This window comes from Panthera uncia, assembly GCF_023721935.1.
Source record: "Panthera uncia isolate 11264 chromosome B2 unlocalized genomic scaffold, Puncia_PCG_1.0 HiC_scaffold_24, whole genome shotgun sequence".
Taxonomy (NCBI): Eukaryota; Metazoa; Chordata; class Mammalia; order Carnivora; family Felidae; genus Panthera; species Panthera uncia.
The window spans coordinates 118,510,791-118,530,516 of record NW_026057580.1 but is presented as its reverse complement, the minus strand read 5'-3'; the positions used below and the strand labels follow the sequence as shown (position 1 = coordinate 118,530,516).

Genomic DNA, 19,726 nt, shown 5'->3' with positions numbered 1-19,726 from the left:
AATGCGAGAGAGGCTAATGTCCGGGAGGAGACAAGAGCCCCGATTATGGGTCCTTGTTCCATTTTTATTAGGATGAGGAGGTTTATAAGCATGATGGACGTGCCCAACGAGACAATGAAACCGTGAACATTAACTCATGGGTGGGAGGGAAAGGCAGTTCTGAGGATGCCTGTGTTAGGGGTGTGGGTCAATGCAAAGCAAGGTCCTGGTGCCGGGCAGATGGTTGTTTATGGCAGGAATGAGGCGCCATGTCTGTTCATCTTAGCTAGCTTGGGGACAAGACAGAGCCTGCTACTTCAGGGTCAACAAGGCACTTTTCTTTTGCTAATTAGCTCCACTCTGGGCAACTTCCCCCTCAGTGGTCTATAGCCCCGGGTTGCCTGTTTACCTAATTTGGTTCTTCTTTCCTGTGCATACAGCTTTATGCTATGGTACTAAATTGGGGCGCATTTCCACCCTAAATACCTACCTAAACTTGGATGCTTTCATCCTGAGGCTTCCTATCCCTAAGCCTTGTTAACCCATGGGTGAAAACTCAGGGAGTTCCTAAGCTTGTTCCCCACAAAAAGAGCCTTGTGCTCTCATCTGCTGTAGTTGGTTTCATAATAAGTTATTAGCTGATTCCATATTTGAGAAAATTTGTCATAGAATTGCAGAATTGTGACGTGCTCCGAAATGAAGATTCACATAGCAAAGTTCGGTATAATACAGCCTATAAACTGCCAGTCCAAGCTAGGCAAGAGAATTTTGAGAGACGTGTTTACGTGTTTAAAGTGCTGTCATATACAAGAAGTAATAGCTATGTTCATGGTGTGGAGGTCTGAAAGAGGTGATGTTGTTCTCTGTGGCTCTAGAAATTTAGGTCAGTGGTTATAAAATTGATTGGATTGAGAATCTCACCTCATTAGAGGGTAAGTTTGACTTTGTCCTCATTAATAGCTACCAAATGGGCTCTGTTGGGTTCCTATATGCTGCTTTCATAGTAAGAAAATTCTGGTCACCGTCAATGGTTGTAGAATGCATATATATGGATATATACTCATATATGGGCGCAGGCATACACAGCTATCCCCTGCTTCTCAAATTTCATGAACCGCTACTTTGCTTTTAGGAATGACCTACATTAGTACCTGTTTTCAATCACTGAGGGAAATCTGAGGAGGACTTTTACTTTTACGAAAAAGGTGAAAGAAGGAAAAGAATGTTCAGTGTCGGTCCGCAGGGAGCAGGCACAGGGGTGGTGGGCACTGGGAACCCCCCCCCCCTTTCCCTGGAACCACGTCAGCATCGCCACCTCCAGCCCCCAGAGCCCAGGACCGTGTCTGTGCACATCGGGGCTTCTTCTCCACGTGTGTTGTGTGTCTGTTAGCAAGATGTGTCCTGAGGTATCAGAAAGGCCTACGACAGGTTGCTTTGGGTCTGGGAACGCTCAAGAACTTTCCACATAAATTAGAGGTACTTGCCGCTTTGCTTACAGCATTCTGGTTTTTGAAAGCTTGCATCGGAAGGCTCTATTTCGGATAGCAGGGAAAGCGGTGCGTTCGTATACACACATGGATGTGTGTACGTGTACGTAAAAACGTCTGTATCTATCTACTTACTGTTTTGAAATAATTTTAGACTTACAGAAGAGTTGCAAAGGCAGTAGAGACACTTGCCCGCACCCTCCCCCGCCTCCCGGATGCCAACTCTCACACAACCGTGACAGCCACGAAGTTAACATTGTGGCTGTTGACGAAAAGCACAAACTATTCTTATCTCTTTGGTTTCCCCCTCGGTCTCTCTCCCATCCCGGGTCTGCACGGAAAGCACGTGGCGTGTGGCTGTCAGGTCACGTAGCCTTCTCTGCGTCCCAGGACCTTAACGTTTGTCAGGAGTCCTGCTCGGTCTCTGTGGAGTGTTCTGCGAACGGTAGTTAGGCCGGATGGGCTGACTGTGGGGCTGGCATCGCTCCTGTCCATACAGATTTCCTGCCTCTGCCCTACCAGCAACTACGAGGAGTTTCTATGTGTGCAACTCTGTCCACGTGCCCTGGCGGTTCCGGAAGCTTCTGTCAGGTGCGTCCATACTCAGCGTTGTTACGTCTTCTTAGAACACCGACCCCTTTATCATTAGGCGCTCGTATCATTCCCCTTGGTCTAAAGTCTACGTGGACTTTGAGGTAGCTACTCCCAGTCTCTTTTGGTTGGATTTGGCCTGGTGTCTCTTTCTCCAGCCTTTTACCTATCTGCGTGTTTATGCATAGAGTTTCTTATGAGAAGCATATATTGTTTTTTTTTTCTGTTGTATCCACTCTGAGAGTCTTAGTCTTTTAACCGATGTGTTGAGAACATTCACGTTCAAGATTATCACTGATGTGATGGAATTAAAATCTCCCATCTTGCTACTTTTTCTCTGTTTCTTTTTTTCCTGCTCTTTCTGCTTTCCTTTGAGTATGTTGAGCACTTTTTAATGACTCTGGTTAATTTCCTTTATTATCTTATTATTTACACATATTTAAAAACTTTTAGTGGTTGTCCAAGTGTTTACTGTACATTTTAATTAATCTCAGTCTGAAGTGCCCACACGGACGTTTCAGGGCGTCGCTTCATCCCAGTCTTGGGGTCTCAAGCTCCTTTGTCCGTCGCTGCCTCGGGGCTGCTGTGGGGTTCACCCGTCCCACCTGCCCAGACCAGACATGTGATGGACAAATCCTTCTTCTGTGCCCGGCAGTGTCTCGTGCTGTGCTCCTCTCTGCTGGAACCAGGAACCTCCCTGGCCGAGTGCAGACGATGTAGACGCTGGCCAGAGAATAAGCCGTGCTGGAGCCCTCACGGCGCCCCCTCCCACACACAGCCACCGCCCCAGCCTCTGGAGGCGGAGGGGTGTGGTGTTCCTCCCAGGCGGGGTGGAGCGGGCGGTGGGCTCTATGCGGGCAGCTTCTGTCCCCGCCAGTCCCGGTCTCACACGGCAGGAGGGAGCAGGTATGCTTGCTGAGCACCCGTGGTGGGGGCACGGGAGGGCTGGTGCTCTGGGCTCTACAGCAGTTGGTCCTGGGAGACCCTGGCAGCCCACACTTGGGGCATCTTAGGTCCTGTGTGTCCTGGGCCCTTCCAAAGTCCAGAGGACAGGGGGCTCCCTGGGCCCTCCCCAGCTCCAGACAAAGTGGACAGAGTCGTTCCCACGGCTCGTGAGGGGCACAGACGCAGGACCACCCTGGGGCCGTCCCCTCCCACTGGATCGGGTCCGAGGAAGGGTTTGGGGACTTGGCGTTTGCATCAGATGCTTCTGCGCTTCTTGTCAACCCTGTTCTGCACTTAAGTAGCAGGAGATTGGAGGGACTTCAGTGTTCCTATGTTAATGAATTTCAACTCATGTGATTCTGTCGGCCTTTTTCATTCATGAAAAACAGACACAACTAAACACTGACATCCTGTTTTGTGAGGCACAAGGTGTGAAAAGCCTCAACACTAGCGATACTGAGTTAGTGATGAATTCATTCTGGGAGAGGAGCACAGGTCAGCAGGACAGGGCAAGCCAGCGGCCGGATGGCTTTTCTCTTGGCCTTAACGTCTGCTTTTCTTTGCTGAGACTTCCAAAAGCCTCTTGTAGTTGGCTAGCAAGGCAGATGCGCATCATGTCTGAGCCGCTTTTCTGTGATAGCCTTTAGGAACTATTAAAAGCGATGTGCTTTGTGTCACATTGTTTAAATTCCACACGCAGTAAGTAAGTTGATGGGTTTTTATCTGTTAAAGAAATGGAGTTATATATACTTTTGGTTTCAAATAATGTGAAAAATACTTTTTATGTATCTCAAGTTATGGTACACACAGAGAAAAACACAAGAATGTAAAAGATGCATACTTTTACGAGGTTTTTTTGTTGATTTTTGGTTGAATACATGTCTCAGCAAACCCAGAGATCTGTAAATATTAATATGTATTTGTATTATTGTCTGATCTTATATAAATATTAGTATTTATTTGTCTTATTGTCTGATCTTATATAATGCAACACACTCTGCCCTAACTTGTTTCCAAAGAATCCAGTTAAAATGTATTTCCACGTTCATCAAGGTGCTCAAATTTACCCACAGATTTTGGACGGGTGGCAGGAAAGCGAGGAGGAAAGGGAATATTCGTTATAGGAATTATTTTTAACCTGCGTTTAGTTATAAATGAAAAACAGAGTGATTTCTAAAACTGGATGAATTTAATGTGTTTCTTCTTTTAAGTTAAAACATACCCAGCTAAAGATTAATTATAATAACACATATTAAAACTATCTTCTTCCAGGCACCGGGGTGGTTCAGACGGTTGAGCGTCCGACTCTTGAGTCTGGCTCAAGTCATGATCCCAGGGTCACGGGATCAAGCCCCACATCGGGCTCTGTGCTGGTCATGGAGCCCGCTTGGGATTCTCTCTCCCTCTCTCCCTCTCTCCCTGCCCCTCCCCTGCTCACACATGCTCAGTCTCTTTCTCTCTCTCTCTCTCTCTCAAACAACAACAACAACAACAACAACAAACCTATTTTCTTCTTCCAAAGCCTCAATGAAGCCACGGCACAGCAAGCCTGTCCTTCTGGAGAACAGCACCCCTGACGTGGGTGCTGGCCGGGCGAAGTCGGTCAGGCAGGTGAGGCAGGGCCCAGCTGTCCCGGCCGCAGCGGTGGCTTTCTGGATGTAGCTGGGCCCCTGTCTCTGTCCTGAGACCCCGCGGTGAGGCCGCAGCCCCAGCACGCAGCTCGGAGGACGCGGTGTTGTGCGCACCTGCTTCCACCTCCTTCCGGCCTCAGCCCCACAGACCCGCACGCGGCCCTCCGTGCAGCGCGGGGACCTCGCCGCCTTCCGGGCACCTGGGCGGACGTGTGCCAGCCTCTCCGCGCCTTCTCTCCAGACGATGTCCGTGCAGCTTCAATCAGTAATTCGTGCCGCTTCCTCGATGGGAGATGATCACGCGTGGTTGTGCACCTGCCGCCCCGCAGTCCCACTTTTATGACTCGTGTGTGTTTCCCCAGGTCGCCGCTCTGGCAGGGGCTCCCACGCCCGAGGGAAGGGGCCCGAGGCGCCGGAGACGGACCGCCCGCTTTCAGCGGAACCCCGGCAGGACACAGTTCTCCGCACACGTGTGCCGGAACTCACTTTTCGCCGCCATCGTCTCGGAGTGCAGAGGCTCGGATGCCCCAGGGAGCGCGGACCCGGTGTGCGCCGACGCCCCCCTGCAAGGCCCACGGAGGTCTCGGAGTCTGCAGGGAGCATGCGTGGACGGAAGCGCAGGCGGGGGAGGGCGGGCTCGGCCGGGACGAGCAGGGCGCCGGGTGGGGAGCGCCCCTGGCCCGCAGCCCGTCCTCCGCCTCGCGGACGGACGGCCGCCAGTCTCAGCCTCCGGCCTCACAGCCACGCTGCCCAGCAGGGAGGGCTGCGTCCACGTACCCGGAGGGACGGCTTTCAGCTCCAAACCACAGAAGCCCACCGAGCGTCAGCCCGACGCGAAGATTTGTCCTGGCAACAGGGAATCCAGAAGTCAGGAGCCGGGGTGAAACCCCAGCCGTGGCTCCTTCCGGCTTCCCGCCCCTCTGCCCGGTGCCCCGCTTCGTCCTCACAGCTGACCGTCCGGGGCGGCGAGAGGGGAGAGTGAGGGCGATGGCCAGCGTGGTCGAGTTCATCCCTGGGAAGCCACAGCTGTCTAGCAAGTCGTGTCGGAACGCTACCAAAATCACAGCCCTAGCTGTAAGAGAAGCTGGCAGACTTGGTTCATGGAACTTGACCTTTTAAACCTGGGCACCGGGGGGCGCCTGGGTGGCTCAGTCGGTTGAGCCGCTGACTTCGGCTCAGGTCATGATCTCGCGGTCCATAAGTTCGAGCCCCGCGTCGGGCTCTGTGCTGACAGCTCAGAGCCCGGAGCCTGTTTCGGATTCTGTGTCTCCCTCTCTCTGACCCTCCCCCGTTCATGCTCTGTCTCTCTCTGTCTCAAAAATAAATAAACGTTAAAAAAAATTAAAACAAAAAAATAAACCTGGGCACCGGGATGAGCCTCAGAGAAACAGGCCTGATCGGGAAAGAGTAAGATCGCGTGTTCTTGTTCTGAGCCCCCCAGGGTCTGCGCGGATCATCTCACGGCGGCCGCAGGCCAGCCCCCCTCTGGGACTTCTGGCTCCTCTGCCGGTCCAGGGCCCCCGCTCACGAGGCGTCCGGCACCATGGACACTGCTGATTCTAAAAGTCCCCTTCCTTGGACCCGCCTTCCTGACTTTCTTGACATTCTTTGGTTTCACGTTTTCAGCCCCCACAGAAGCCTTGTGTTTCCCTCCCTCCCTGTGATGTCGGGGTTTCTCCAGGTTCTGGCGTGTCCGAGGTTGATCGTTGACCTACAGACGGTTCTCTTCCTGACCCAGACCTTCACGCTCAGTCCAGAACCACACGTGCAGCTGGATGTCTGATTCTTCACTTAGAAGTCGCGACACAAAGGACATCACGTCTTCCACCCCAGGACCAAACCAACTTTTCTGTTAGTATTTCCTTCAAATGGCCGTCGGCCCATCCGTTAGGCAATGCAAGCCAGGGACAGAGGGGCCGCCTGTCCACCTCCCGACTCCAGGGGGCCTCCTGTCACCCCCGTGAGGATCCACGGAACCACCACGGTGGCCTGCAAGGCATGGGTGTCCCCACGCCCCTCCACAGCCACACACCCGTCTCCCTGCCGACCCGGGCAGTGTCTGCTGCCCCTGTGTGTGCCCTGAGCTGGGCTTCTGTTGCCCGGCTCTCGCTTGCTGCTGTGGAGCCGGTCGCTATCCGGCTTCTGGGACACCGGGGCCGGAGGGTGCAGATGTGCAGGCGCATTGTGGCTCGGACATAAATTTATTTTATTTTTAAACATTCTTATTTATGGAGAGAGCCAGAAAGAGAGAGAGAGCCAGTGGGAGTGAGGAGCAGAGGGAGAGAGAGCATCCCTAGCAGATTCCATGCTCAGCACAGAGCTGGATGCAGGCTCGATCCCATGACCCTGGGTTCACAAGGAAATCAAGAGTCAGATGCGACCGAGCCACCCAGGCGCCAGATGTAAATTTCTGGCGTAAATTCAGATGTAAATTTCTAACTGCATGCTGGAATCGGCCAGATGACTCTGCTCTACCTACTGCTTGCAGAACCCAGGAGAAACCCCCTGAACAGGCCAGGGTTTCCAAGCAAGCTTAGGCATGATGCAGGGCTTATGCAGCATGCCTGTGCCCGTGCAAACCCGTTGCACACTGTGCTCGGCGCTGGCCAAGGTGTAGCCCGTGCCCGCACTCCCCTCGCAGGGCAGGAACGCAGCCACCCCATCGGAAAACACAAGTGTTTTATTCCCCTTCTGATTTATTTTTGATCCGACTCTTTGTGTTAAAAGTTAGGAGATACGTGCAGCGTCCGCGGACTCTGAGCTTCACAGCGCTTCTCTGCTTGGCCCCGGGGACGGCAGAGGACCCACGTGTGCTGGGGGCCCACAAGTCCTCGTCTGTTGGCGTGTCTGGAACCTGCCTGCCCTTTGTCTGAGGTGCTGGCCACGTGCTGGCCACAAAACCAACACGTGCTTCTCAAGCTCCTCCCAAACCGGGGTCAGGGCTGCCCACCCAGTGCTTTGCGGCTCCTCCTGGGATTCTGGGCTTTTCCTGAGTCTCTGAGCGCACGAAGCCTTCAGCACGTAGTTGAAGCAGAGTGTTCTTTTAGGCACCGATATTGTCTTACCTGTGACTTTGCCGGACTTCTCCACGGAAAGCAGGTGATAAATATTAGCGACTGTTTATTTAACAACTGCTGGCTACCAAGTAGCCAAACACAAGGAGCCCCTGCCTCCCCGAATCGCCAGCAGCACCTGCTTTCCCCGGACGTTCCGCGGGGAGCTTACGCACACAGTCCTGCGCCCGGCTTGGCTTTGGGCACAGCATTGGAATTTCATAGCGTTGGGCAGCCCTTGGCTGAGTTCCAAGTTGCCCAATATGTTTCATTTGTTCTGAATCCACCAAGAATGAGAAATCTGCACCCCGGTCCCCGGTGGCTCCTGGGACCTGCAGGGACCGGAGAGGAAGAAGCACACAGACACGTCAGGGGCCAGGATCTCGCCTCATGGCGGTGAGTCCCCTCGGTGGGTGTCACGATCCTCCTTGTAGGAGACAAAGTTAATTTTACACACCACCTATTCTGAGCAAACACTCGATAGGAAAGCAATAAAAGTATAATAAGTACACGTGTGGACATCGGTGGGACGGGTATCAACACCGGCACACGTTTTCTTGAGTCACCGTGCCCAACAGTGGGGTCTGCGGCCTGTCGGTGTCATTCTATAGTTTTTTTTTTAAATCCCCTTCCCTTGTTCTTAAAGATACATCGATTTCTATCTCTTACAACAAGGCTTCTTCCCGGAAATAGAGCCCAGTCATACCAGCAGTCGCCAGGGCCTTTGGACCCACCTGCTGTCTGCTCCCGAAAGGCCGAGTTACTTTGTCCCCGTGTGACGTGTCTGAGGACCGAGGCCTCGGGTCGGAAAACTCCCCGAGACAGAACCGCAGCCATGGTGCTGGGATCTCAGTCTTGGCAGTCTGACCACAGGCACGGCTCTTTCTCCTGGGAGGCCCTGCCCACACGGCCCAGCTCTTTTGTAGCCCCAGGAGAGTCTTTGCTGAAGGGCAGGTCACATAGTTTTCCGAGTCTGCAATGCAGCGATTACCTAGGGTCGAGATGAAGGGTTCTGGAAGAGAGGCAGCTGGGATCTCTTGGTCAATTCCCAAATATTTCTATAGCTACGGTATATTTATTAAGGCCCACGGCGATGGTCAAAATTCCAGCTAGGGGTGTGGAGAACTCGGCGTGACCCCGGTCCCTCGCTACCGCCTTAGTTCAGCGGGAGCCGCTCTAGGGCTGTGCATCATCGCCAGAGAGGGGATGGAGAGGCCCACGTGTCGTGTTACTTTCTGTGGGCCACCTAGAGCTCTGGGGGTGGGGCCGGCTGGGAACCCCAGCCGCCCGCCGGCCAGTCCGTGCGTTAATGCAGCTGCCGGGACAGGCGCTCACGCACAAAGCTCACGGCGGGGTGTGATTTCACCACCGCTTTAAGGTCGCCCCTGAAAATCTGGTTTTCATCATTTCTCAAGTGCGCGCTTTTAAATAAAAAGCCATTTAGCGTCAGGTGCCTCTGTTGGTCTCCGTTACATGCAGTGGGTCTGTTCAGAGGAGGTGCTGAGGGAAGCCAGGTGTCCTGTGCTTGCAATCAACCCGGGGAACCCCAAATAGTGTTCTTCTCGGCAGGAAGGCCGGGGGCTCTGGGGGCTCACAGTCCCCCCTCCAGATGGGCCCCAGCTCTTCCCTCCACTCCAGTCAGTGTTCCCTGGTCAAGACATCCCCCAGCTCTCCGCAGGGACCCCTTCAAACACCTGCAGTTCTCTTCAAACTGTAGACGCGTCCCCTCGTCTCTTATCCTGTGAGAAGGACGTCACTCGTGTGTGACCAGAAGACCGTGGCTGTTTGACGGGCCGTCTGCAAATGCCTGACAGCACACGACCTTCCCCACACGCTCACTCCCCCATTTTCCTTTGTTTTTTAAGGTTTTTAAGCTGCCGTGTAGCCTAGACATAAAATTCACCTGGGTGGGGTGTGTGGCTCGCTGAATATTTACATACCCACGTGACTGACACCCAGGCCACCATGTAGAGTGTTCCAGCTCCAGAAAGTCCCTCATCACATTCCTGGTCAGCACCCTCTCCTCACACCCAGACGTGACCACGGTTACAGCCACCCACTAGCCTTGTCTTTTCTGCTGCTTCTTATAAGCGGACTAAGTCAGCACGTTTGCGATCGGTGGTCCAGATGCGTCCGCTGAACACGGTGTGTGTGTGTCGCCCTGTTGTCACTTTAATTAGCTTCTTATCGGTCCTGCTATCCTGTCATGTGGATGTGCCACATTTTCCATTGTCCTGTTTAATGGCATCGGGCCTATTTTTAGTTTGGGAATCCTATGAATAAAGCCGAGATAAATATAAGCACGATTTTGATGGAGAGATGCTCTGGGCTTTCTTGTTTTTGTTTTGGTTTTTTTTGTTGTTGTTGTTGTTGTTTTTTTTTTGGATTGTGTTGATTTTCTATCATTGTGTGACAAATTCCTACAGACATTGTAGGTATTTATGATCTCATAGTTGCTGTAGTCACAAGTCAGGCTCTGCCCAGCTGGGTCCTCTGCTCAGCGGGTCCCAGAGCCGTGGGCAAGGTGCCAGCAGGCCATGACCTTTCTGGAGCTGAGAGTGTCCCAGGTTGCACGGTGGTTGTCACGCAGGTCCTAGAAGTTGTGGGACAGGCCCTCAGACGCTACCTGGAACCCCTGCCATGTGGCCCTCACCTCAGCTGGACGAAGTCGCAGAAGTATCCTGACTGTGCGTGACGTCTACCTGTGCTATAGATGATCAGTCCAAGGCGGTGACATCTGTCACCTCTGACAAAAGACACAGTAGGAGGCAAGTCACAAGCTCAGGGCACTTGAGGAGAGAGTCAGCGCCAGGAGGTAGGAGGTGACATTGGGTCACCTCGGTGTCCGCCCGCCTCACATGTGTATGCGCTCCTGCAGTTGAAATGGTAGAGTCAGCAGGTCGGCCTACGTCTTGCTTCGGTGACCCTGACGGCAGCCAAGTGCGTGCACTGACTTTCTTTCCAGGTGTGTCAGAGTGGAGGGCCATCCCGGCTTTCCCAGCGCAGGGGTTGATAGCTTGGGTGGTGTTGTTTTTATTAAAATTTTTTTAAAAATTAATTTATTTTTTAAGAGGGAGCACGGGAGAGGCAGAGAGAATGAGAGAGAGAGAATCCCAAGCAGTCTCCATCCACGCTGTTGGCACAGAGCCCAGTGCAGGGCTCAAATCCGTGCACTGTGAGGTCATGACCTGAACTGAAATCTAGTCACCCAGGTGCCCCTTGTTGTTTTTAATTTGCTCCTGTAGTGGATGAGTTAGAGTGTCCCTGACGACCTTGAACATGGTTCCAGACTCTTATCAGCCACTTGGATGTGTTTTTCAAGGTACCCGCTCCATTCTGTCTCATTTCTGAAGTGCCCACAATGCTGGAGGAAAGTGATATTCTACACATATGTGTGATGCCTGGAAATTCCCCATAAGTGGTAGAAAATAGGTTGTTTCAATCAGTCAACCCTTATACTGGCAAATATATAAAATGCTAAAACTATTCTAGGGTACTATCCCTGGGGACGTGACTGAGTACATAGAAAACAGAAATAGTGTAAAATAAGTGATTGGCATTTATAAGTAAATTTAGTAAGATTAAACACCACAAAGTCAACATATGGAATAAATCGCATTTGTATACACCAACAACAGTGAAAACACAGATAGATACAAAAAGAGAAATTAAATTTAGATGTTGATAATATTTACGAAACAATAAAAAACTTCAGCAGGAAAAAGTCTAGGGAAGATGTACAACACACACACACACACACACACACACACACCATCACTGACAGAAATTAAAAAATACAACATGGTGGGATGTGTCAGGGTCGTGATCTGAAGATTGAACACAATCCCAGTCAACATACAGACTCTATTTCTGTGAAAACAGATGATATTAAAACGCACGTGGAAATGCAAAGGGAGGCAACCTTGACCAAGGGAAACCAGAAAGGACTCCTGCTGCTTGCTACCGAGACTTATTGCAAATGTACGACCATTAAAGCAGCATGGTGTTGCACGAGAAGAGACCAGAGCAAGCATAGAGTCATGCCCGTGCATGCTCGTGTGCTGGTTTATTAAAAAAGGCAAAGCGTAGGTCATCTGCTGACACACAGGGAAAATACATAATTGGACCCTTATCCGAATCCTCTCCCAACTGCAATTTCTGGTTGATCGTCCATCTACGGCTTAGAAGAACATCTCTGTGAACTTGAGGTAGGCAGGGTTTTTTCAAGCAGACCTACAAAATATTAACGATAAATGGGAAAATGATACCCTGGTTTATATAAGAATTACTGGCTTCGTTCATCAGAGAAAACCCACCATAAGAGGGTTAAAAAGGTAAGTCTCAGAAGATGTTTGTCTCCCACCAACCGATCGGGAACTGGTGTGGGGGTTGTAGGAAAACTACCAATCATACGAGATAGAAAATGCAGGGTGAAAGTGGGCGAGTTCTCCGGTCACCCCAATAAACAGGTGAAAACATGTCTGTGTCCTCGATGGTCACCAGGGACAGGCACGCCGAACCCATAATGAGGTGGTGATGGGTGGTGCCATCACGGCGGGGCTGGGGCCCAGGACCCCATTGCAAGGCTTGTGGGGAGCAGGCACCTCTCTTCTGGAAGACGGTCTGGTGTTTCCTACTAAATGTCCATGCTGCACCCCAAGACCAGCGAGGTCACTTTCAGGGGAACACCTGTCTTAGGACAGGGACCCCCAGAAGCCCCTCCTTGTCCAAGAATTCAATTTAAACTCATTTACTTAAATGGTGTTTCCAAGATATTGTGCATGGACACTATCATCACATGGTATGGTAAGTATATGTCGATAAAAATAACTCAAAATTTAAAAAATTGGAGCGCCTGGGTGGCTCAGTTGGTGAGGTTTCCGACTCTCGATCTCGGCTCAGGTCTTAATCTCAGGGATATGAGTTCAAGCCCTGTGTTGGGCTCCACACTGGGCATGAAGCCTACTTTAAAAAAAAAGATTAGGGGCGCCTGGGTGGCGCAGTCGGTTAAGCGTCCGACTTCAGCCAGGTCACGATCTCGCGGTCCGTGAGTTCGAGCCCCACGTCGGGCTCTGGGCCGATGGCTCGGAGCCTGGAGCCTGTTTCCGATTCTGTGTCTCCCTCTCTCTCTGCCCCTCCCCCGTTCATGCTCTGTCTCTCTCTGTCCCAAAAATAAATAAAAAACGTTGAAAAAAAATTAAAAAAAAAAAAGATTAGAAACTAATTAAAAATAAATGGCAAGTGTCCCATGAGAAGCTGGTAACCGATGGGATAAGATGGAAAATGCCAGGCAATGACAGGATTTCAGGATGACACCTGGCCTCAGCCTGGCGAATCAATGCTTGGAGACACTTGTTGCCTCCTGGAATCCATGCGGCCTTGGCTGTGCGTGTGAAAGCCGGTGACACTGATGCCAGAGGGCACGCTTTGCCCCTGCGTTCTGGAAACACAGCCCGCAGAGAAAAATTGACTGGCAGAAGCAAGGACGAGCCCTGTCTGAAAATCATCGTCATCACCGCGACCCCTTCTAGGTCACTCAGCCAGAGCAGTCTTTCCTACGGGGGCTTAATGCCACGCAGGACCTGAAAACGAGGTCCAAGTCGTGACAGTACTGAACACGTTCCCCAGTGTGGGACCACTCGCCCGTACTGCTCAGGCTCAAACACGCCTTCTGAATTTGTCCCTTCGTTTCCAGTTCCCACCCCTTTGAGATCCGTGGGGGACTCACGGAGACTGGAACCCCTGCATTTTTCTCATTCATCTAAAACTACCTGAAATTCGCGGGTGGGCCGGTGGGCACTTACTCCACTGAGAACGTTCAAAATGATCCCAGACGCTAACCCAGACCTTGCTGCCTGGAGACTACAAGGAAATGGGAACCACCTCTAACCCCCACCACACCGCCTCCACGCACAACAAAAAGATGCTGCTGATTTTCGAAAATTACATTAGGCGGGTGGTGAGAACTGAGAATTTGATGGGCTGTAGTGTAACTATTTTAAGCCCCTTTGCCTGTTTTATGTGCAGTGAAGTGATTCAGATGGGAAAGTATTGAATTTTGGCAAATGGGATGTGGGGCAGGCATGGCTTGCGGGAGGGGCCACATCAGGCTGTAGACTCTGTGGCCCAGCGTCTAACGTTAACCCTCTGCCTTCCGCCGGCGACACTGGCCCTTGTCAAGTGCTGGTCTTTGTGACTCTCTGGGAAGGACTCTTTCCTTCTCTGCTCTGAATCTTTTTTTTTTTCTTTCTCTCAGTCTTTACATAAGAAACTTGGTGACTTTTCTCGATTTCTGTGGGTTGGGGGGGGAAAGAACAGATCTAAGTGAAGTCATTGTGGGAACAATACCATTTTGGCTGTGTTTACGCCAAGCAAGTGATTCCTGGTGCTGCTTTCTGTGGTCTGATCTTTTCGTTCTGTGGTAAAAGCATCTTACAAAATGGAGCAGGAACTTTCTGAGTCAACGGACAAGTGAGATTCAGATTCTTAGAGCGTCAAGCCGTTTGCGTCTCTGAACGCCAGTCTCTTGCAGCTAATCCAACAACTATAAAGACTAGTTACCTTTTTTGAATTACTGAAGTATTTTTTCTTTTTTAAAAATTGAAGCGTAATCAACACGCAGTGTTATGTTAGTAGACACATAGTGTACAATATAGTGATTCAGCGTTCGGCCCATCACTCAGCGCCCGTCACGACCAGGGCAGTCACCCCACATTGTTACGATACTACTGACGGTGCCCCCTGGTTTGTCATCCCTGTGACTTACTTATTTTATCACTGGAAGTTCATACCCTCTTAATCTATTCCCTTTATCTACATCACCCCTTTCTCCACCCACCTCCCCTCTGCAAAATGCCAGTTTGTTCTGTTTTCAAGAGTCTATTTTTTGTTTGTTTGTTCATTTATTTGTTTTGTTTTTATTTTGTTTTTAATTTTTTTTTCAATGTTTTTTATTTATTTTTTGGGACAGAGAGAGACAAAGCATGAACGGGGGAGGGGCAGAGAGAGAGGGAGACACAGAATCGGAAACAGGCTCCAGGCTCCGAGCCGTCGGCCCAGAGCCTGACGCGGGGCTCGAACTCACGGACCGCGAGATCGTGACCTGGCTGAAGTCGGACGCTTAACCGACTGCGCCACCCAGGCGCCCCTTGTTTTGTTTTTAAATTCCATGTATGAGTAAATCACACAGTTTGTCTTTCTCTGTCTGACTTATGTCACTTAGCCTAATGCCTTTTGGGCTCATCCATGTTGTCACAAATGGCAAGCTTTCATTCTTTGTTATCTCTCTGTCATATTCCATTATATATATAGACCACATCTTTATCCATTCGTCAGTCAATGAACACTCGGGATCTCTCCGTAGTTTGGCTATTGTAAAAAATGCTGCTATAATCATTGGGGTGCATGTTCGTCTTCAAATCAGCATTTTTGTATTCTTTAGATAAATACTTAGTAGTACAGTTGTGGGTCATCAGTTAGTTCTATTTGTGACTTTCTGAGGAACCTCCACACCGTTCTCCAGACCGGCTGCACCAGTTTGCATTCCCACCAACAGTGCCGGAGGGTTCCTCTTTCTCCGAATCCTTGCCAACACCTGTTGTTTTCTTGTGTTGTTAATTTTAGCCATTCTGACAGGTGTGAGGTGGTATCTCATTGTGGTTTTCATTTGTATTTCCCTGATGATGAGTAATGTTGAGCATCTTTTCATGTGTCTAAAGTAGGGGAGATATTTTGACGGTATTTTTAATTTAACAAAACACAACATAGATTCGTGCTTTAGAGTTTACAAAGCATTCTCTCTTTTTGTGTATTTGTGTTTGTATTTCCCTGATGATGAGTGAGGCTGAGCATCTTTCCATGTGTCTGTTGGCCATCTGGATGTCTTCTTTGGAATAGTGTCTATTCATGTCTTCCGCTCATTTCTTAACTATGTTGTTTATTTTTTGGGTGTGGGTTTGATAAGTTCTCTATAGATTTTGGATACTAACACTTTATCTGATATGCCATTTGTAAATATCTTTCATTGGTTGCCTTTAGTTTTGCTGATTGTTTCCTTCACTGTGCAGAAGCTTTTTATCTTGATGAGGTCCCAATAGTCCATGTTTGCTTTAGTTTCCCTTGCCTCCGGAGACAAGCCTAGTAAGAAGTTGCTCTGGCTAAGGTCAAAGAGGTGGCTGCCTGTGTTCTCCTCTAGGATTTTGATGGTTTTGTGTCTCACATTTAGGCCTTTCATCCATTCTGAGTTTATTTTTGTGTATGGTGTAAGAGAGTGGTCCAGGTTCATTTAAAAATTTTTGCTAACATTTATTTATTTTTGAGAGAGAGAGTGAGACAGAGCATGAACAGGGGAGGGTCAGAGAGAGGGAGACACAGAATCGGAAGCAGGCTCCAGGCTTTGAGCTGTCAGCACAGAGCCTGACACGGGGCTCAAACCACGAACCATAAGAACATGACCTGAGCCTAAGTCGGACACCAGACTGACTGAGCCACCCAGGTGCTCCTCAGGTCCATTTGTCTGCATGTCGCTGTCCAGTTTTCCCAGCACCATTTGTTGAAGAGACATCTTCCATTGGATATTGGATTTTTCCATTGGATATTCTTTCCTGCTTTGTCAAAGATTAGTTGGCCATGTATTCAATGGTCCATTTCTGGGTTTGCTATTCTGTTCCTTCGATCTATGTGTCTGTTTCTATGAAAGTACCATACTGTCTTGATGACTATAGCTTTGTAATATAGATTGAGGTCCAGAATCATGATGCCTCCAGTTTCATTTTTCTTTTTTAGGATTGCTTTAGCTATTTGGGTTCTTTTGTGGCTCAATACAAATTTTAGGATTGGAATATTACTTAGCCATTCAAAAGAACGAAATCTTGCCATTTGCAAGCACATGGATAGAGCTAGAATGTATTATGCTAAATGAAATCAGTCAATTAGAGAAAGGCAAATATATGATTTCACTCTTATGTGGAATTTAAGAAACAAAACAGATGAACACATGGGAAGGGAGGAAGGGAAGAGAGGGAAATAAACAACAAGAAACTCTTAATGACAGAGAACGAATGGAGGGTTAATGGAGGGAGGAGCATGGGGGATGGGCTAAATGGGTGGGCACTTGTTGGGATGAGCACTGGGTGTTATGTGTAAGTGATGAATCACTGAATTCTACTCCTGAATCCAATATTGTACTGTATGTTACCTAATTAAAATTTAAATAAATAAAATAAAAAATAAATAAATAAATGCCTTGCTGTGGGTCACACAGAGTGATTCTCAAATCCAGCTTATCAGATCCTGTATCTGACATTCTGGCTCTACCTTGCAATGCCTCCAGAGAATTATAATATGTCATATATTCTTTTGGCAACAGATTCTCCATTAACATCATTTGGAGACATACTTTTGTGAACATATTCATTCATTTCTTTGCTCATTCATTCATATATTCACATAGCAAACAGTAGTTAAGCACTACAGACTTTTACGCTGACATTCTGAAAAATACAGACGTTATAAGTCCTAATCACATATGAATATGTGGGCATTTATTCGATGATATTAAATTATGTTATTTTCTATAAATTTATTCAAATTTAAAATAAAATATTGAGGCGTTAAACAACATATTGTGAAATTGAAGATATAGAACAGAGTCATTCATGTACGTAGTAGTATGCACCCAAGTAAATATTATTGGATAAATATCAATTATCTTTGCTTAAAAAAACCCTGGCAACTTTGTAACAGCATTACACCTGCTGATGCTTAACACTGGCCTGACACCCCCCGTCTGTTCTCCTTTACTGGCAGTCTCCCCATGCACATAATCAGGTAAAATACAGACATTTAAGAGGCAATCCTAAATTATTTCCAGATTCTTGGGTACCAAACTAAAGCTTTCAGATAATTGAAATGGTGATAAAGTGATAGATATTTTAAATATTAGTTATTTCTTCCATTAAATGCCCTAGAGACAATGCAACTATGCATTTTTCTTTTTTCTTTTCTAAACAGCATAAACATATAAATATATTGGGGACTTCCTGAGTAATAAATAGCTCCTGCTGTTGAAAACACCTAAATGCAGAGAGTTTATGTGAGTTTTAGTGTCTGAGAAATTCTGAGAAATTTATTGCTGACTGAAACAAGTAAAAAGTAAACAGAAGATTTGTTTTTGCAATTTAGCTACCCTGTGCTGAGGTTGTATAAGAAAGAGTTATGTACATTTTGGAAACAAAAACTGACATGGAATAATTGAGTAAAAGTATAATGAAAAAAAATATCTGGAAGATATTATGCAGTAAAACATGTTAGTCGTAAAAAATGATAGAGCCTACAATTTTTATAGACATCCTGGAAAGAGTACGAGTTGAAGTCTTTCTGTTCCCTGAAATGTTTATATTTGCTAAATGTGTTTTACACAAATGAGTCTTCAGCTAAGTGACCATTACCCAGTTTAAATAATGGAGCCACAATTTAGAAAAGTGTGAAACGGGGAGAGTGGCTGGCCATGAGAGGAAGGTTTGGAAAAGTCAAGTGGAAGGAATTTTAGAGGGGAGTAATGAGCGGGTTAAAGTAGATTTATATGAAAAAATATTGCCTAAAGCATAACCACAAGCACATAAGCATTACTCTTTAAGGCTGTGAGTTCAGCCAAGAATAAAGATGTAAAAAAAGAAATGAAAATTCTAGCCCCAAGTATATGAGTTTTCTTTTCCAAAAAAAGATCAAATATTCTTTGAAGCCAACATTGAAAATCATTACTACCATCAAATAATGTGAGTCTTTATATATTATTATTCACCTTAAACAATAAAGGAATTCTTAGAGCTGAAAAGTTAGGATGGGTAATCAAGATGCTGCAAGAGAAAGTATTATTTTCAAAATGTGCTGGAACCTCTTTGTTCAAGAATAGTCTAGAAATACTTTTCTATCAGGATTTGAACAATGAGGTTCAGAAGAATTAACACTAAAATGTGTAACTTTTATTTTTCTCTTTTTCATCAGCACCCTCCACTCCATTTCAAGCTTCTGAGGAAGGCTCTGAGCCTGAGACCCTATTCAGTGACTTCTCACTGACTTTCCATGTTTCAAAACCGAACAGTCTTCAAATGGGTAAGCAAACAATTCCAGGTTATTTTGATATTTGTTTAAAAATTATTTAAGGTTTGAAACATTTAAAAATAATGGTTCTCTACAATCTCTTTCACAGGTAGAAGCAGAGGGAATACTTTCTAACTCACTGTCTTAGGCCAGTTTTACCCTACTACCAAAGCCACACAAAGACGTTATAAGGAGAGACAAGTACAGACCAATATTTTTCATGAATACAGGTTTAAAATCTCTCAACAAAATGTTAGTCAATCGAATCCAACAATGTATAAAAAAACATACATCATGATCAAGTGGGATTTATCCAAGATACACAAGGCTGGGTCAACATTTGAAACCAATTAATGTAATCCATCACATCAACAGACTAAAGAAGAAAAATCATATGATCAAATCAACAGAGGCAGAAAAAGCATTTGACAAAATCCAAGATCCATTTATAATAAAAAGCTTTCTGTAAACTTGAAATAGAGAGGGATATCCTCAACCTGATAAAGAATTATCTACAAAAACCTACAGCCAACATCCTACTTAACAACAAGAAACATAAAGCTTCCCCACTAAGATCAGGTATGAGACAAGGATGGGAAAGAAAAAAAAACTGTATTTATAGATGACAGTACTGGTATGTAGAAAATCTGAAGGAACTGACCCCTCCCCCCCAAAAAAAACCTCTTGAAACTAATATGCAGCTATAACAAGTTTGTAAGACACAAGAGTAATATATAAAAATCATTTGCCAACAATGAACAAATGGAATTTGAAATTAAAAAAAATATCATTTACATTAGCACCCCCTCAAAATGAAATACTTAGGTATAAAACTAACAAATTATGTATAAGATCTAAATGAGAACAACTACAAATGTCTAATAAGAAAACAAAAAACAAATAAATTAATGGAGAGCTATTCCATGTTCATGGATAGGAA

At 47.3% G+C, this 19,726-nt stretch overlaps 1 long non-coding RNA gene across 1 annotated transcript; it reads left to right on the top strand.

Annotated features, from left to right (window-relative positions):
* Nucleotides 1–10,196: 10,196 nt before the first annotated feature.
* LOC125938151 (uncharacterized) lies at nt 10,197–19,443 on the top strand. The gene is made up of 3 exons (XR_007462633.1): nt 10,197–10,651; nt 18,691–18,798; nt 18,896–19,443. It is a non-coding gene; the product is annotated as an uncharacterized LOC125938151 (long non-coding RNA).
* Nucleotides 19,444–19,726: the final 283 nt, after the last annotated feature.